Below are 19949 nucleotides of genomic sequence, written 5' to 3' on the forward strand. Positions count from 1 at the left end.
CAGGTTTTATTGCTCTACAACATTGAATCACAATGGATTTAATTTGGCTTTTTTGACACTGATCATCAGAAAAAGACTCTTTCATGTCAAAGTTAAAATAGATCTCTACAAAGTGATCTAAACTAATTACAAATATAAAGCACAATGTAATTGATTTCTTAAGTATTTACCCTTTTAATATGACACACCAATCATCAATGGTGTAGCCAATTGGTTATAGAAGTAACATAATTAGTTAAAAGAAGTTTTGATTTTGGAGATCTGTATGCAGTCAAGGTGTTTCAATTGATTGTAGTAAAAATACAACTGCTGGTGAGTCAGTATCCCAACAAAAACTATGCCATGAAGACAAAAGAACACTCCAAGCAACTTTGTGAGAAGGTATTGAAAAACACAAGTCAGGAGATGGATACAAGAAAATTTCCAAATCACTGTATATCCCTTGGAGTACAGTTAAGTCAATCATCAAGAAATGGAAAGAACATGACACAGCTGCAAATCTGTCTATAGCAGGCTTCAAGGCCTCAAAAACTGAGTGACCGTGCAGGAAGGGGACTAGTGAAGGAGGTCACCAAGAGATTTATGACAACTCTGGACGAGTTACAAGCTTCAGTGGCTGAGATGGGAGAGACAGTGCATACAACCGTTGCTCAGGAGCTTCATTAGTCACAGTTTGATGGGAGAGTGGCAAAGAGAAAGCCACTGTTGGAAAAAACCTCACATGGAAACGTGACTAGAGTTTGCCAGGAGCATATGGCTGGAAGAAGTTCTCTGGTCTGATGAAAATAAAATTTTGTTTTTTGGCCATCAGACTAAATGCAATGTTTGGCGTAAGCCAAACACTACACATCATCAAAAACACACCATCCCTACGGTGAAGCATGGTGGTGACTGCATCATTCTGCAGGAATGTTTCACTACAGCAGGCTCTGGAAGACTTGTGAAGGTAGAGGGTAAAGTGGATTGCAGCATAATACAGGGGAATCCTGGAAAAAAAAGCTGATGCAGTCTGCAGTAGAATTATGACCTGGGAGAAGATTCGTTTTTCAGCAAGACAATGACTGCTAGCATAAAGCCAAAACTACACAGGAATAGCTTAAAAACAACAAAGTTAATGTCCTGGTGTGGCCAAGTCAGAGTTCAGACCTCAATTTAATTTGTGGCTGGACTTGAAAAGGGCTGTTCACTCATGATCCCCATGCAAGTTGACAAAGTTTGAGCAGTTTTGCACAGAAGAAATTGCAGTGTCCAAATGTGCAAAGCTGATAGAGACCTATCCACACAGACGTAAGGTTGTAATTGCTGCCAAAGGTGCATCTACTAAATACTGACTTGAAGGGGTGACTAATTATGCAATCAATTATTTTGTGTTTACTAATTGAAATAAATTTTGACCAATTTGTAGAAATTTGTTTGCAATTTGACATGAAAGAGTCTTCTCTGTTGTTCAGTATCAAAAAGCCAACTTAAGTCCACTGTGATTCAATGTCATAAAGCAATAAAACATCCGGGGGTGGGGGGGAGGTGAATACTTTTTATAGGCACTGTATACAGTTTTATGCTGCATTAATCTGAAGGGGAAGGATCTATTTCTTTTCGAGCATCGTTTGCCAAACCACTTGGCTGCTGCAAAACAGGACATGATCTCCTTCTGTGTTGTAAATTTAAAATGCTCCCTCCTGATTGCTTTATTGAGATCTCTTGGGTCTAGACATGTCTGCAATGCTCCATTTTTATTTTGGACAATGACCAGTGAGCACACCAACTCTGTTGGTTCTTCAGTTTTCTGCATGACATTTATCTGTTCCATGCATGCTAGTTCTTGCTTGAGTTTGTCTCCAAGTGCAAAAGGAACTTTCCTGCATGCATGGATAACATCTACATGAATATACACTGTCTCAACTACATGAATTTTGTGAACACCAGGTAAGCATCTGAGCCCCTTAAAGACATCTGCGTACTCTTCCATGGGTGTTGTGTGGTCATCTGTTGACCGTGAAGCCACTATGAAAACTCTTCAGCAGGGTTGAGTTTTTCACATACACTCAACCTAATACTGGCTGTACTCACTTTTCAACAATCAGTAGCTGTATCCTTAGTTGCCTCCCTATGTGCTTGAGGTCATGATATAGCCCCCCCCCCCCTTTATTAGTACGTTCTCTCCAGTATAGCCTGTCACTTTTAACTCCACTGGATAAATCTTGCACTTTGAGAGTCTTGCAATCAACCATGGACAACAAATTCACCTGGGCTCTGGTACTAAACTTTATCTGCTCTATGATATGCTGTGCTGCTTTGTAAAATAAGAATAAATAATAATAAAATTTTGAATTACGAAAAAAAAACTTGAATGGAATTCTGCATCATTCACAGTCACTGGAATGATCCATTCTATTTTACCAGCACTGTAAAGAATCCAGAAAGACTTCCTCTATTTTGTCAGCAACTGTGTGCACCTTTCTCTTGGTAGTCCCAGCTTTGCAGCACTTTGCAAACTGATTTTTCTTCCCACAATTACAGCAGGACTTTTCATAAGTGATGCACCATCAATAACTCTTGGAGACGTGAGGCGAGATATAGGCTTTTATTGGCTGGAAGAAAGAACAAGCAGCAATTGACCACCACACTGCATCCTGGAGACTGAGCCCGAGGCAGAGTCCCCAATCGCCTTTATACCGGGGTCCTTGGGAGGAGCCACGGTCTGTGGGAGGAACCACAGGAGCAGTCAGCAGGTGGGGCGTGTCCAGACAGGTATATGTAGTTCACCACAATAAGCAGGACACGTCTTTGGAATGTGCCTGCCTCCACATCTGCTGTTTAAGCCTACCTCTTTGCTTTGCTGCTGCTTTAGGAAACACCTTGTGCTCTGTCCCTCTGTTTTCACAGTATGCACTATCATTTCTTCCCTGTGCAGCTCCTTGGCTTGTGTTTGTGTGATTATTGCTACCCTACACATATCTACAGCCTTTTCCAGCATCAGATCACTTTTTGCAGAGTAATCTTTCTCTGAGAACATTAACCGGGATTCCACAAACTACTTTGTCTCTAAGTCGTGAGTCACTCAAATCCCCAAACTCACATGACTTACACAGAGTGTGAAGCTCAGCTAGGTATTGGACAAACCTAACAGCTTGTTTCTGGTCACAGGAAAAGAACTACTATCTTTCAAACATGATGATTTTACTTGGGACAAAATCCTCCTCAAAATTGTTTGTTATCAGAGTGTCTAATGTCAAGGCTGTCTCCAATTTGAAAGCTATTGTAGATGTTCAAATCACCTTTGCCAATTAAATGTAGAAAGATAGATGCTTTCAATTTTTTATCCACCCCTCTGGCTCCAGTCACTACTAAATATATATTGAATTGCTGTTTGAAGCATTTCCAGTTATCAGTTAGACTGCCGGTAAGCTGCGTAGGTGCAGAAGGACTTAACTTATCCATGACAGGGTTTTTGGGTTGTCACCTGAATTTCTCTCCAGTGAATTGGGGTGAACAAGAGCAGGTTCACGGCAGGATGCAATGTGCTGTCTGGCTGGCAACTCCTCTCCATCAGAACCTAGCATCTCTTTCTTAATCGCTAACGGTTCATTTACTCACTGTGTTTAATCCTCAGGCCAACTTCTGACACCATGTTATTTGTCCTTAATAAAGACAAACAATGTGGGTAAAAATGCTAACATATATCTATTTACAGTCATGGCTTCAGTAATGGCCCCAGCTCAACATGAACATATGTGTACAGCTCCCCAGTGTCACTTCCAGTTCTGCGGTGAACAGCCCATGTTGCACACTGCAAAATGAAATCCTTTATTTTGTACACATATAATAACACAATGTCAGAGTGCCCTAGCTGAGTAAATGTGGGGCATTTTATAGACAACACACAAACAGAAACCAATGTGTGCCAGTGATGAATGGAATGAGTATTTAACTTGGATGATAGAGTGCCAGCTAGTGGCCTGTTTCAATCTGTAGAGAGTTAAGTTCCCTCATTATACAAGGAAGTGAAGAGTATACCATCACACATTTCACTTGAGCCTTGTTAATGGTGGAAAGACTTTGCTAAGTAAGGAGATGCATCAATCACCACAGAATATGCATCTGTTGATTTGCTCTTGAGGTCACTGTATTTATTTACTGGTTCAGGTAAGCTGCAACAAAGGTGGCTCCCAGGATGCTAATGATAGAATATTAATGAAGTGTCTTCTTTTTCTGCAGATGATAGATAGATAGATAGATAGATAGATACTTTACTCATCCCTAAGGGGAAATTCAATGTTCCTCCAGTATGATATCACATAAGCACAAGACAGACCAAGACTAACTGACCAAAAAAACCACATAATTATAACATACAGTTACAACAGTGCAAAGCAATACCATAATTTGATAAGAGCAGACCATGGGCACGGTAAAAAAAAGTCTCAAAGTCCCAGATAGCCCATCATCTCACGCAGATGGCAGAAGGAAGAAACCTCCAACGTGGCAAAACTTCCCGATGCAGCCTCTGGAAGCACCCGAGCACAGCCCAACTGTGAGTCCGTCCGAAAACTTCCGACAACTTCGTGCCTCCGACCAGCCCTCCGACACCGAGCACCGAGCACCATCTCTGCCGAGTGCTTCAACCCCGGCTCCGGCCACCAAGCAACAGGCAAAGCCGAGGATTCGGGGCCTTCCTCTCTGGAGATCTCTCCGATCGCTCAGTAGCAGCGTCAGCAGCACAGGCATGTCAGAAGTTTCGCCAGATGTTCCTCCGTGCTTCACACATCCGTCTCAATCAAATCAGGATTGTGCACGGCCCCTACTTACAGATAACGGATATTCCTTACTGGAGTATCTACTGTACTTACTGGATACTCTACTTGTTAAGTGTTTGCAGGCTTTTCAGTTTTTATATTGGTGAATACGTTACTGATAAGTGCTGCCTGAGAACACTGTTGATGAGAAACTTAAATCTCTTTAGGAGCAAAATGGCTGGACAGTAAATAGTAAGACTGGATTTGTCCTTTTTCAAAAAAATTGTGGATAGAACATACCTGGGTGATCTTCCACACTTGTTAGGCCAATGCCAATACCGTAACTGCAATGGAACATGTTTGGCTAGAGGCACAGTTAATTTAATAATGCAGGGTTCCGTTATCATAAAGTTAGCTGTAAAAAGTGCTTCAGTCATATTTTTGTGTTACAAGGAATGAACTGAATTGGCTGAACTTCGGTATTAAGAAGGTGAATTTTGGTCTTCAGCCTACATATCCTTGGCATAGAACATAGAAATCCACAGTACATTACAGGCCCTTCGGCCTACAGTGTTGTGCCAACCATGTAATCAACTCTAGAAACTGCCTAGAATTTCACTATTGCGTAGCCCTCTACTTTTCTAAGCAGCAAGAACCTATCTAAGAGTCCCTCAAAAGACCCTATTGTATCCGCCTCCACCACCAAGGCTGGCACGCATTTCATGCATTCCCACTCTCTGTGTGTAACACTTACCTCTGAAAACCCCCTCTATACCTTCTTCAAGCACCTTAACACCATGTACAAACAAGCTGGAGGAACTCAGCAGGTCGGGCAGCATCCGTGGAAATGAGCAGTCAATGTTTCAGGCTGAGACCCTTCGTCAGGACTGAATGTCCTTCGTGAGGACAAGAACAGTTGACTGCTCATTTCCACGGATACTGCCCGACCTGCTGAGTTCCTCCAGCTTGTTTGTACGTGTTGCTTTGACCACAGCATCTGCAGTGTACTTTGTGTTTACCTTAACACTATGCCCCCTTGTGTTAGCCATTTCAGCCCTGACAAAAAGCCTCTTGGCTATCCACACGATCAATGCCACTCATCATCTTATACACATCGATCAGATCACCTCTCATCCTCTGTTGCTTCAAGGAGAAAAGGCCAAGTTCACTTAACCTTTTCTCATAAGGCACATTCTCCAATCCAGGCACCATCCTTGTAAGTCTGCTCTGCACTCTCACCATAGTATCCACATCCTTCCTGTAGTGAGGTGATCAGATCTGAACACAGTACTCCAAGTGGGATCTAACTAGGTCTTATATAGCTGTAACATTATCAGACAGCTCTTGAAATTAATCCCATGGTTGATTAAGCCCAACACACCATATGCCTTCTTAAAAACACTGTCAACTTGTGCAGCAGCTTTGAGTGTCCTATGGACGTGAAGCCCAAGAACTCTCTGATCCTCTGCACTGCCAACAGTCTTAACATTAATATTATATTGTCTTCAAATTTGACCTACCAAAATGAACCACTTCACACTTACCTGGATTGAACTCCACCTGCTACTTCTCAACCCAGTTTGGCATCCTATTGATGTCCTGCTGTAACCTCCAGACTATCCACAACACCCCCAACTTTTGTATCATCAAGACTTACTAATCCACCCTTCTACTTCCTCATCCAGATCATTTATGAAAATCACAAAGAGGAGGGGTCCCAGAACAGATCCTGGTCACTGACCTCCATGCAGAATACAAATCATCTACAACCACCCTTTGCCTTCCGTGGGCAAGCCAATTCTGGATCCACAAAGCAGGGTCTCCGTGGATCCCATGCCTCCTTACTTTCTGAATGAGCCTGGCATAGGGAGCTTTATCAAATGCCTTACTGAAATCCATATACACTACATCCACTGCTCTACCTTCATCAATGTGTTTTGTTACATCCTTCTATTTTTCTCACATTCATGAGCCTATCTAAGCATCGCTTAAAAGTCTCTAACGTATCTGCCTCTACCACCACCCCAAGCAACACATTTCAGGTGCCCACCACTCTCCATGTAAGAAAATAAACTTGTCCCTCCCATTTCCTTTGAAATTACCCCTTCTCACCTTAAATGCATGCCCTCTGGTATTAAATATTTCAAGCCTGGGAAAAAGATAGGATCTGTCTCCTCTATCTACACCTCTTATAATCTTATAAACCTTCATTAGATCTCACCTCATCCTCCGCCGCTCCAGAGAAAACAATCCAAGTTTGTCCAAACTCTCGTTATTGCACATGCTCTCTAATCGAGAAAGAATCCTGGTAAATTTCTCCTGCACCCTATCCAAAGCCTCAGCATCTTTCCTACAATGGGGCAACCAGATATGTTTGCAATACTCCACATGCAGCCTAACTAGAGCTTTATAAAGCTGCAACATAATGTTCTGACTTTTCAACTCAATGCCTTGACTAAAAAGGCAAACATGCCCTATGTCTTCTTAATCACTTAGCAACCTGTGTAGATCCTTTCAGGGACCTAAGACCCCAAGATCCTTCTGTTGATCAACATTGTTAAGGGTCTTGCCCTTAACAGGACCCTTAACAGTGCAGTGTCTCTTTATATTTGACCTACCAGCGTGCAGCACTTCACATTTGGCCAGGTTAAACTCCATCTGCCAATCCTCTGTCCATATTTTAAATTATCCTTTGCCAGTCTACTACACTAGCCACAACACCACCGATCTTCATATCATATGCAAACTTACTAACCACCCATCTGCATTTTCATACATCACAAACAACAGAGGTCTCAGTGCATATCCTAGCAGAACACCACTAATCACAAACCTCCAGCTAAAATAAGTCCCTTTGACCACCATATGGGCAAACCAGTTCTGAATACAAGCAGCCAATTCCCCATGGATACCATGAATCTCAAACTTTTGGATGAGCCTCCCAGGAGGGATTTTTACCTTACTAAAATCCATGTAGACAACATCCACAGCTCTACCTTCATCAATCACACTTCTCAACAAAAATCTCAATCAAGTTACTAAGACACAACTTGCCCTGCACAAAACCATGCCAACTCTCTCTAATTAGGCCATGGTTTTCCAAATGCTAAAAAATCCTATCCAGAGGAATGTTCTCCAGTAACTTCCCTTCCACTAATATGAGACTCACCTGTTTATATTTCCAGGATTATCGCTGGCTCCCTTCTTGGATAATTGAAGAACATTATAGGCACTCGCCAGTGTTCAGAATCAAGTTTATTATCACCGGCATGTGACCTGAAATTTGTTAACTTAGCAGCAGCAGTTCGATGCAATACATAATCTAGCAGAGAGAATAAAAATAATAATAAATAAAACATAATAATAATAAATAAGTAAATCAATTACATATATTGAATAGATTTTTTAAAAAATACGCAAAAACAAAAAAACTTAATATTTTTTAAAAAGTGAGGTAGTGTCCAAAGCTTCAATGTCCACTTAGGATCAGATGGCAGAGGGGAAGTAGCTGTTCCTGAATTGCTGAGTGTGTGCCTTCAGGCTTCTGTATCTCCCACCTGATGGTAGCAGTGCTAGAGAGGATGCAAAGATCTTGGTCAAGGCCCCAGCAATCTCCTCTTTTGCCTCTCAAAAATTGGGGTATTTCTCATCAAGCCCTGGATACATATCCACTTTAATGCTCTTTAGGAGACCCAACACTACCTCCTCTTTTCCCTCAAATGCCCTGGCATATCGATAACAGTGACACTGATTCCCCTATCCTCCACACCCTTATCCTTAGTAAGTACTCATTACAAACCTCACATTCTCCGCATCCAAATGTTTCACCCCTTTGTCCTTGAGTGGTCCTACCTCCTTTTTAGTTATCCTCTTGTTCTTAATATGTGTATGGAATGCCTTGTGATTCTCTTTAATCCTATTTTCCTAGGATTTCTCATAGCCCCACCTGACTTTCCCAATTCCAATATCGAGTTATTTTTGGCTTCTTTATAATCCTCAAGGGATCTGTTTGATTGTAGCTGTCTAAGCTTTACATACTTCGCTTTTTTCTTCTTGACTAAATTCATCTCCTCTCTCGACAATCAAAGCTCAGTCACCTTGCCATCCTTGTTCGTCCTTCTGCCTGGAACATACCCGTCCTGTACTCTGTGCAGTTGATCTTTAAACACCCTCCACATGCCAGGTATGGACTTGCCCCAATGAATTTTTCCTTGTTTCTGCCTAATGATCTCATAATTTGCCCTGTTCTAGTTTAATACTCTCCTGCAAGGTCCGTACTTATCCTTATCTATAGTGATCTTAAAAACCTAAGGAGTTATGATCACTGTTCTCTAACTGCTCACCACCAAAAGATCAGTCACCTGGCCAGGCTTATCCCCAAAACCAGGTCTAGTACAGGCCCTCCTCTTGTTGGACTATCTATATATTTATTCAAAAACCCCTCTTGGATACATCTAACAAATTATGCCTCATCTAAACCTCTTGCACTAAGAAGCTCCCAGTTTATAATAGGTAAGTTGAAGTCCCCCATAACAACAACCCTATTGTTTTTACACCTTTTCTTCATCTACCTGCACATTTGTTTCTCAATGTCCTGGCGGGGGGGGGGGGCGGGGAGGGGGTGCCTGTAGTTCAATCTCATCAGAGTGATTGCGCCTTTCCTATTTTTGATTTCTAATTATTTATAAAACAAAATTATATCTGTAATTTATTCTCTAAAATAAGTATACACATGATGCTTCATCAGCCAAGGAGATTAGAGCTGTAGAGTAAACAAAAATCAGTGACTATTGCCTGGCAGTACACACAGTCATAGTCAAAAAGCACACCAACACAGAAACAGGCCCTTCAGCCCATCTAGTCCATGCCAAACTGTTGTCCTGCCTAGTCCCATCCATCCTACACCTAGACAAGGGGTGGCCAACCTTTTACATTCCATGTGTCAATTTTTTCATGCACAAGCTCTATATTAACATATTTTTACAAGAATTGAATGGGGGTTCAAGAGTTGTATGGTGCATCTGAACTCGTGAGTGAAAAAATTGACGCATGGAATATAAAAGGTTGGCTACCCCTGATTAGCCTTCCACACCCCTCACATCCACGTACTTATCCAAACTTTTCTTAAATGTTGCAATTGAACCACATCCACCACTTCATCTAGCAGCTTCTTCCATATTCGCACAATCCTCTGAGTGAAGAAAGTCCCTCTCAGGTTCTCTTTAAGTATTTCACTTTTCACCCTTAACCTATAACCTCTGGTTCTAGTCTCACCCAACCTCAGTGGAGAAAGCCTGCTTGCATTAACCCTACCTCTACCTCTCATAATTATGTTGTCCACAATTTTGCTCCAGGGAATAAAGTCCTAACCTATTCAACATTCCCACATAATTTAGGTCCTCAAGTCCCAGCAACATCTCTATAAATTTTCTTTTTACTCTTTCAATCTTATTTGTATCTTTCCTATAGATGACTAGAATTGCACATAAGACTCCAAATTTAACCTCACCAACATCTTATATAACTTCATTATGACATCCCAACTCCTGTACTTAATACTTTGATTTATGAAAAACAAATAGCCAAAAACTTTTTTTACAACCCTATCTACTTATGAATTCACTTTCAAGGAATTTTGGATCTGTATTCCAAGATCCCACTGTTCTACCATACTTCTCAGTGCACTACCATTTACTAAGTCAGTCCTACCCTGGTTTGTCCTCCCAAAGTGCAACACCTCACACTTGTCTGTATTAAATTTCAGCAGTCAATTTTCAGCTGGTCTAAATCTTGCAATAATCTTTGATAGCTTTCCTCGCTGTCCACTACACCCACAATCTTGGCATGATCCACAAATTTGCTGATCCAGTTTATCACATTATCATCCAAATCATTAATATAGATGACAAACAAGAATGAACCCAGTACTGTGTGTCACACACTAGTAACAGGCCTTCCAGTCAGAGAGGCAACCATCTACTACCACTCTCTGGCTTCTCCATTCATGCCAATGTCGAATCCAATTTACTACCTCATCCTAAATGCTAAGCAACGGAACCTTCTTCACCAGCCTCCCATGCAGGACATGTGCTGTGATGAAGTGCTTTGAGAGATCAGTGATGCCTATAATTAACTTCTGCCTGAGCAAGGACCTGGACCATTTACAATTTGCCAGCTCAACAGATCTACAGTGGATACAATCTCACTGGCTCTCCACTGTGCTAGATGACAGCAATATCTACATCACACTGTTCTTCATCAATTTCAGGTCAGCATTCAATGCCCTCATCCCCTCAGTACTACTCCACAAGCTTCAGCCATTGTACTTCCCTCTGCACCTGGATTCTTCACTTCTTCATCAGGCAACTTCAGTCAATATGGATTGGTGATAACATCTCACTGACAATCAACAGATGCACCTCAAGGACCCACTACTCTGCTTCCTCTATACTCATGATTGTGTGGATGTGCACAGATCAAACTTTATCAAAAATTTGTAACTGTATAAAAGTTGATTATCCATTGTAAAAGGAATAAGTTTATTTTGAATTAAAAATCTCTTTGCTAATAAAGATTTCCTTATCTCATCATCAACATTTATTTTATTCCATAGATCAATCAAATGTTTTAATATAGGAGATTCTTTCTTTTCCCGTATCCATTTAGATTCCCATTGATATATAAAATCTTCTGGTGTATTTTCTCCTATTTTATCTAGTTCTATTCTAATCCATGCCGGCTTATCGTTATCAAAAAAAGATGCAATAAATCTAAGTTGATTTGCTTTATAATAATTCTTAAAGTTTGGAAGTTGTAGCCCTCCTAGATCAAATTTCCATGTCAATTTTTCCAACGCTATTCTTGACATCTTACCTTTCCAAAGGAACTTCCTCACATACTTATTTAACCCTTGAAAAAACTTCTGGGGTAGTTGTATTGGTAGTGTTTGGAATAAGTATTATATATTTTATACAACTGGTTTTAAAAAGGGATTAGATATATAGGAGATTGTTTTGAAGGAGGTATATTAATGTCATTTGATCAATTAAAGAATAAATACAAAATATCAAACAACACTCATTTTGTTATTTCCAATTAAGAGATAAATTGGGTCTTTAATTCAAAAAGGAAAAATTAAAAAAATTATTTCTTGTATGTATAGTTTGATTCAAAAACAGGCAATTAAACAAGGAATTCATAAGTCAAGACAAAAATGGGAAACTGACTTGAATATTAAAATTGAAGAAACAAGTTGGTCAAGACTATGTCTTGACAGCATGACAAATACAACAAATGTCCGGTTAAGATTAGTGCAATATAATTATTTACATCAATTATATATTACACCACAAAAAATAAATAAATTAAACCTAAATTTATCTGATCAATGTTTCTGATGTAATCAAGAAATTGGTACTTTTTTACATTTTACTTGGTCTTGTTCTAAAATTCAACCTTTTTGGACAAATTTAAGAGTTTTACTGGAACAAATTATTGGAACACAACTTCCACATAACCCAATATTATTTTTATTAGGTGATATTGAAGGGATAAAACCGAAACCCAAATTGAATAAATATGAGAAAGAATTCATAAAAATTGCATTGGCAGTAGCCAAAAAGGCTATTGCAGTTACTTGGAAATCGGATTCATACTTAAGTATAGATCGTTGGAAGAACAAAATTTTCAGCTGTATTCCACTTGAAAAAATTACTTATAATTTAAGAGATAAATATGAAACATTTCTGAAAATTTGGCGCCCTTATTTACAAAAGACAGGATTAAATATATAGGTGCTCCGAAGATAAAATTATTGGTTATTTGGGGAAAGAAATAAATATATATACTAAAGCTATTATGAACTCCGTGGAGCATGCGGGGATCTTCCGATATCCAGGCATTTTCTTTCTTCTTCTCTTTCTTTCTTTCTTTCTTTCTTTCTGTAGGGATATGTTAGGGGGGAGGGATTAAGGGGAGGGGGGAAGGGTTGATAATGTTTTTTTCTTCTTTCTGTAATCATTTGAAAACTCAAAAAAAATGTCACTGATACCACTGTTGTTGGCAACATCTCAGGTGGCTATAAAGAGGCATACAGGAGCAAAATAGATCAGCTGGGTCAAGTGCTATTACAACAACAACCTTGCACTCAACCTCAGCAAGACCAGGGAATTAGACTCCAGGAAGGGGAAATCAAGAAAACACACACCAATCCTATTGAGGGGTCAGTGGTAGAAAGTGTGAGTAGTTTCAAGTTCCTGAATGTCAACATGTCAGAGGATCTATCATGAGTCCACCATATTGAAACAATCATGATGAAAGCATACCAGTGGTTGTCTTTCATTAGGAGTTTGTGGAGATTTGGACACAAGTTGAAAATAAACCATATGGCACTCTGAAAACATGTGTGATGATTCTGGGTGGTGGCAGGGAGTTCGGTAGTCTCGCAGCCTGGAAGAAGCTGTTCCCTGCTCTGACAGTCCTTGTCCTAATGCTATGGTACCTCCTGCCTGATGGCAGGGGGTGAAAGAAATCATTGGACGGATGGAAGGGATCACTGATGATGCTGAGGGCCCCGCATGCACAACACCCCTGATAAATATCTCTGATGGGTGGGAAAGAGACCTCAATGTTCCTCTCAGCAGTCCCTGCAATCCTTTATAGGGACTTGCTGTCAGATATTTTGCAGTTCCCATAACAGATGGTGGTGCAACTGGCCAGGAGATTAAAAATACCTAAAATTAGAATGAGGAAAACTGAACCTTTATTGAGAGAGATTGAAGCTGGAGCCAGAGAGCTCTGGGCCAAGTGGTTTTTGAAGAATGCTGCTAATGCAAGGAAAGGGAAGATGTATTTAATAGATGCTTTAGGTCATGGGTCCAAAATTTGATGAGGAAATATGTTTCAGTAGGCAATTATATAGATTATGATGTCATAAACCAGCAATTTTCCATGTACAAATGCAATCAATTGATTTACAGCTAAGACTAGAGTGATATTGGCAGTACAGCCTTGAAAGATGTCTAAAAGCAAATTATAGAGTCATAAACAGGCCTTTCCGCCAATCTAGTTCATACCAAACCATTTGGATTGTCTACTCCCATCAACCTGCACCAGGAACATAGACCTCTACCTATCCACACTTCTCTAAAATGTTGATATCGAACTTGCATGCACCACTTGTGCTGGCTGCTCATTCCACACTTTCATGACCCTCAGTGAATTAGTTTCCCTTCATGTTCCCCTTAAACTTCTCACCTTTCACCCTTAACCCATAGCCTCTGGTTGTAGTCCCACCCAACCTCAGTAGAAAAAGCCTGCTTGCATTTACCCCTCATAATTTTGTATACCTCTATCAAATCTCCTCTCAATCTTCTATGATCTAAAGTATACAGTCCTAACCTATTCAATCTTTCCTAATAACTCGGGTTCTTCATACCCGCAATATCCTTGAAAATTTTCTCTGTATTCTTTCAACCTTGTTTACATCTTTCCTGTAGGCAGATGATCAAAATTTCTCTCAAGTATACAAGGTTTCTAAGACTATACAAGTAAATCTAAGGCACTACTAAAAATTAAACAGCAACAAGATTTCAATACTTAAAAAAGAAAGAATTTTGTTAACTGGGAAACCTGGATGATCCAGTGTGGGCTGTACCTCATTAACTGAAGGCAAAATGAACGATGAGTCTTTTGGAGCTGTCCAGAAAGGGATTGCTTTCCAGCACTGGCCGATTTTGTGGAATATGGAAGAACTATGTATCTTAAACTTGCAGAACAATCTTGATACTTATGTTTCGAGCTCTTCTTTGAACAGATTACAAACTGATACTGGGCAATGAATGCTCAATTCAGACTGAAAATAGATACATCAGTTAATTTGCATACTAAAACTGCCTATCTCCCCTTTGCAGACTCCAGCATAAAGTAGTGAGGAAAGGTATGGCAACTATACACTGCAACAGGGCAGTAAGATATTCTGCACCGTTTTCATGGAACTATTGTTCTTTTATTGTTCTCAGAGGGAAGCATCAAAATATATTTTATCTTTTAAGAAAAAGATCCTAATTGCAATGGTGAAATTGAAGATCCTTCCCAAGTCTGATGACATTAGATGCAGCTTCCATACTTGTGCTTCTCTTGTCAATTTGTGGTGCAGTGTTGCAGTCATACATGACCAGATTTGAACTCTGTAAGTTTATTTGAGATCCAGCATTTGATAAAGATTACTGTACATCATAGTATTAATATTTTATTCTGAATAGGGACAAGTACACTAAATGCTCATTTTTTTTATTTGGAATAGACTTAAACTTGCTTTAACCCTTCAAGAACTGGATGTTATGAATTCTTGTGTGCTTGATGTGGCATTTGCATGCAAATAGAGTATAAATTATCATGCTTGATTTCTATGAAAATTACTCTACAATCAGTTTTCAATTTAGCTAAAAGAGTTCATCCTGGATTACTCAGAGTTCTGTGGAAGAATCCTAATGATATTTTCCGTAATTACCTAAAAGAACATAATGAAGCACAGTAATGCAATATCATAATGCTTTTCTTTTAAGTAGTTTTCACCATTTTAAATAATATTTTATTTATTTTATTATCATAAGGAGTGGAATGATTGACAAGAACTGCTGGGATTCCTTCAACTTGTAAATAATCCTAAAGATGGTGGCTGTGTCACAATTTAAACATAGTGAACACATTTCCTCTTAATTTGAATAGGGAGACTATTGTTGCTGACACCTATTTCCACATTTTATATATTGTCACCTGCAGAAAAATCAGTTATAAATCAAAAGCAACAGTGTTGTATTTTCATAGCTCTGTGACCTATTTACAACTAGAAGCAGCTCATTCATGATTATAGTTTGTGACATTGACAAGCATGTGACCTTGAACATGCTGCTAATTTCAATGTTTTGTTCGAAGTCATTCAATGGGTATTTGAGCTACATGAACCTTATTCACTTTTTTCTCTTTTGCTTTTCCTATTGGCCCTAATTGGCCTGGCAAGACGGCACCAGTGACCAATAGTGACATCCTGCAGACAGCTCACAAAACTACCAGATATTACTTTGTCTAAATATACTTCTTCAGAACTGCTATTTGATTGCAGCCTGTAATTTCCTTTTTAAGGATATATTTCTGAGCCAACTAAACGATCTGGCGCTTCTGCAATCTCCTGGGGGATTTGGCATGGATGAGAACAGAGTGTGCAGCGACCAGCATTTAAGGGCGGAACACAAACCTGTGGTCGGCTCCCTTACTCCGCGTCAATTAAAGTGTCGAACAAGAGTAAAATTATCAAGGAAGAGAGCAGAAAATGAACAGGTGTTCAGCACCGTCTGCCTGCATTTGACCAGTGTCGTCTCACTGCTGCCGGCAGGCGTAAGGTGCAGGGGTCTTAGGTCCCACATCACCAGGTTTGGGAACAGCTGTTGCACTGTAGCCATAAGGCTACAGAATGGGCTTCACTCTTCTCAGTGCTGAACGTGTTCTACAGCTGTGAGCTCACGTTCAGAGACTCTGCAGTTCCTTGTGTTTTGGTTTACTTCTTTTTAACTATTTGAGCAATTTGATCAAGACGCTTCAGCATTGAACTGACTCTGCCTCAGCTCAGTGGCTGCAGACTCACTTTCAGGGATTCTGCAGTTAATATTATTTGTTTACTTTTTATTTGCACAATCTGTTCTTTTATTTCACACACCGGGAGCTTGATGGTATTGTGTGTGTGTTTTTAAAACTGGTTCTATTGTATTTCTTTCTTTTGTGGATACCTGCAAAAAGATAAATCTCAAGGTTATATACAGTATACATGCTTTGATAATAAATATACTTTGAATTTTGTTATATGAAAGATACAATGACATGTATAGTAATTTTCCACCAGGTTCATTTTTTCCTCCTTTGTGATCCTAGAAAACAAATAGTCAAGTCCTTAATTTCCTTAAGCACCTCCACATTTGCACAAATTTGGTTCTCTAGAATTTCTGAGAGACATGACCTAAGTAAAGAGAATTTTTACTCATCTTAGTCCTAAGTAGCAGAACACTTGAAATAAAACATCGTTGCTTTGGATTGTTCAGATAGAGGTAATAACCTTTAGTTATAACTGTTGCATGTTTCAGTGAGATGACTATTCAGTGATCTCAACTTGAGAAGTTCCATATTACTAGCATTTCAAACCAATTCTCTGTATATTAGGTTCCACAAGATGAATCTGGCTTTTAATTGATTTGAAATTATAATTTTCAACCAATGCAGCATAGTCAAAAAAGGCAAAATTGATAAACATGCCCTTATTAAATTCTAAGCTTTTAACTTTTCATTCTAAAGTGTTGTATTTATGTTTCTGACTTCAGAAAATAAACCTCACTATCTATGTTCATTCCAGATCTGCTTAACTTGTCCTCAGTTTTTTTTGTCTTTCCCAATTGAGAAGTCTTTAGCATCTTTTATTTGGCTTTTAAGATTATTGAGCAAAACTAAGAAAATTTATTGGTAAATTCAGTACAATGGGTTCTGGTTAATTGGGGTAACTGTTTATTTGGGAGAATTCTTAAAGAACAAACTTACTGAGAAAATTGCCAGGAATCCCCTTGTTTATTGGGGACACTATGTCCCTTAACTGTGGCATGAGACTGGTGCTGAACAGGTTCTAACTAGCAAACATGAGGAAATCTGCAGATGCTGGAAATTCAAGCAACACACACAAAACGCTGGTGGAACGCAGCAGGCCAAGCAGTCTGTTGTTGCACTTGTGTGGCCGTTAGATACTACACTGTGCTTTGAGTAAGCAGTTTTTAAATAGCATCATTTGTATGTGTTTGCATTCGAAGAGAAGTGATCTATGTCATTGATAATTGGCGAGAAATAAGCAGCAAGACAATGCAGAATTCTTTTGCTCATTGCATTTTCAAGCATTCAGGCTTGGAGATGCCAACACTGGCTGGGAGTGAAGATGAAATGCTATCACTACTTCAAGTTATCAACTACAATTAATTTGAAGGTATCAACAATCATCTTGAATGTTACAATGAAAATGAAGATTAAGGATGCATCGTCAGCAGCACTTTACAAAGGCAGTCCATATATGCATAGGTGTCTGTACTGATTTTGTTCATTATGTACACTGGATGAATTCCTCTGTTGATGACTATTAGGAACTAATGCAGTTTTTTAGCACTGTAGTACTATAGGTAGCATTCTAATTTGTTCTATATTTCATTTAAATGCATAATTTGTTACTCAGTTGGTCTTTTTACTACCTTTTTAGCTATTCCATGAAACCTCAGCTAAATGGGACAGCCACTTAATTGGACCAAAATGTACAGGTCCCGATCTGACCCAATGAACCTGAATCCACCGTATATATTCTCAGTTAACTGCAGCAATCTTTAAGTAGATACACAGAATTGTTTTCAACCACTGCCTTAAATGTTACCATTATTTTTCTTTATATGGCTTTATCAACTTGCCCCCAGTTAGCTGACATGCTTGACAGAATTTTTACCACATGCCAAGCTGAATGAAAATTTTCCAGTTAAGTGAAAGGCTTCAAATATGAGGTTATATTTTAAAATTAGCTACTCACAGACACTCATCTAAGCCAATATTGCTCCACCCATACTAAAACTTTCCTAAACTTAAAATAAATTCTACCAAACTATATCTTAAAGCAAACACATTTTTGTCAGTTTCCTTCTCCAATTTCCCATGATATAAAAGTAATTTCCAGAATTTATAGTTGTTGCCACTACATTATTTGTATCAGTTCAGTGCATCAAATTTCCATTTTCAATGGGGGCCTGTGTTCTGGTAATGAAATGAGAACAGCTGTTGGTCCACATCTGATTATTTCACCTACAATGTGTCTTAGAGGTGTGGTAGTGTATACCTTTTAATGAATAATAGCCGACCCTTGGCTTGAATATTATTTGGCCAGTGTTAACATTCCAGAAATGGCAAACCTCACCAATCCTCTCCTTCACCTACCAATTGCTCTTATTCACCGATGGGGCTATTTAAAACTGTTGAGACCGCTTTTACGTTTTGTTTAATGGACCACAAATCAATTGAAGACAAAATGTAAAAAGAATTGTTAAGGATAATTGTAAACGAGTGACACGTCCATGGGGCCTGCACTATTTTGTGCCTGGAACATAGCGTGTGCAAAAACAAACTCCTCGTTTGCAGGATTTGATAACGCACCTTCTACCCTTTCGTGCGCTGCATTATTCTGTTGCAGTTACTGCAGATTTCGCCCAATTCCCGTGGTTTTATTGTTGCAGCGCCTCTCAGCCTGCGCTCTGCTCTACCCTGCGGCTCAGACTGCAACTCCTCAGCTGCCTCGCTCTGACGTAACCCGACAAGCCGGTGCGGGCGCGCGCTCAGCCCGCCGCCGCCGCCGCCAGATCGAAGCCTAATTGGCGGGGCCTGGCGCCGGGCAGCGTTCGGCCCCTGTCAGGAGACGGCACCGCGCCGCGACTCAGAGCACCGCCGGCTGCAGCACGACGAGCGAGTTGCCGGCTCACATCGAGTGGGCCCGCCCAGCGGTGGGTGGGGGGGGAGGGCGCGCCTCGGGCCCCGTACTGAGGTAATTGAAGGGCGGAACTAGGCCGGGTTAAGGCCGCAGTTAGGCCGCGGCCCTGTTCCTCCCGCCCCATTTGGCTAGCCCGACATAGGGCTTGAAATCTCAGCGGACCAAAAAGAAGCAGCGCAGCAAGATAGGAAGAAAGAGACGGAGAAAATTTCGACGGTTAGCTCGGACTTTCGGCCGCGGAGGAGGAGGAGACGGCGATCCGAGAGAGAAGTTGGAGTGAGTTCGTCTTTTGTGCGCGACCAGGTTCAATTACGTTAAACAAAGTGAAATATCAGGGAGGAAAGGTGGCCTGAGCTGGAGGCTCAGGTCTTGGCCACCGGTTTGTGCTGAGGTAACCTCCCCCAAATCAGCGAGGACAAGCGCAGGGGGGGCAGAAAACGTAATATGGCAGAAAAGCAAGATGTCGGCCACTGGGCGGGCGATTGGTGTCTGACTCCGGGGGAGGGGGGTAGTGCTGGGGGAGGGGAAGCGGCCATGATCGGTCTTCCTTCCCCGTGTCTGAAATTCACTGCAACCCTTTCACCTTCCACGGGGCCGTGGCTCTGATGCAGTTGGAAAATAGCGTGTGTGTGTGTGTGCGCGCACTCACAGCCAAGTGATTTGCA

At 40.4% G+C, this 19949-nt stretch overlaps 1 protein-coding gene across 2 annotated transcripts in view; it reads left to right on the forward strand.

Moving 5' to 3' along the window:
- The first annotated feature begins 18731 nt into the window (after positions 1–18731).
- The window catches only part of znf711 (zinc finger protein 711), a 47446-nt gene continuing 46228 nt past the window's right edge, over positions 18732–19949 (forward strand). Inside the window, exon 1 of one of the 2 annotated variants that reach the window (XM_073058383.1) lies at positions 18732–19560. The gene's annotated coding sequence lies outside the window, so the exon portion shown is untranslated. The remainder of the gene's footprint in view (positions 19561–19949) is intronic. The other variant, XM_073058382.1, reaches the window with a different exon arrangement.

This window comes from Hemitrygon akajei, chromosome 10 (assembly GCF_048418815.1).
Source record: "Hemitrygon akajei chromosome 10, sHemAka1.3, whole genome shotgun sequence".
Taxonomy (NCBI): Eukaryota; Metazoa; Chordata; class Chondrichthyes; order Myliobatiformes; family Dasyatidae; genus Hemitrygon; species Hemitrygon akajei.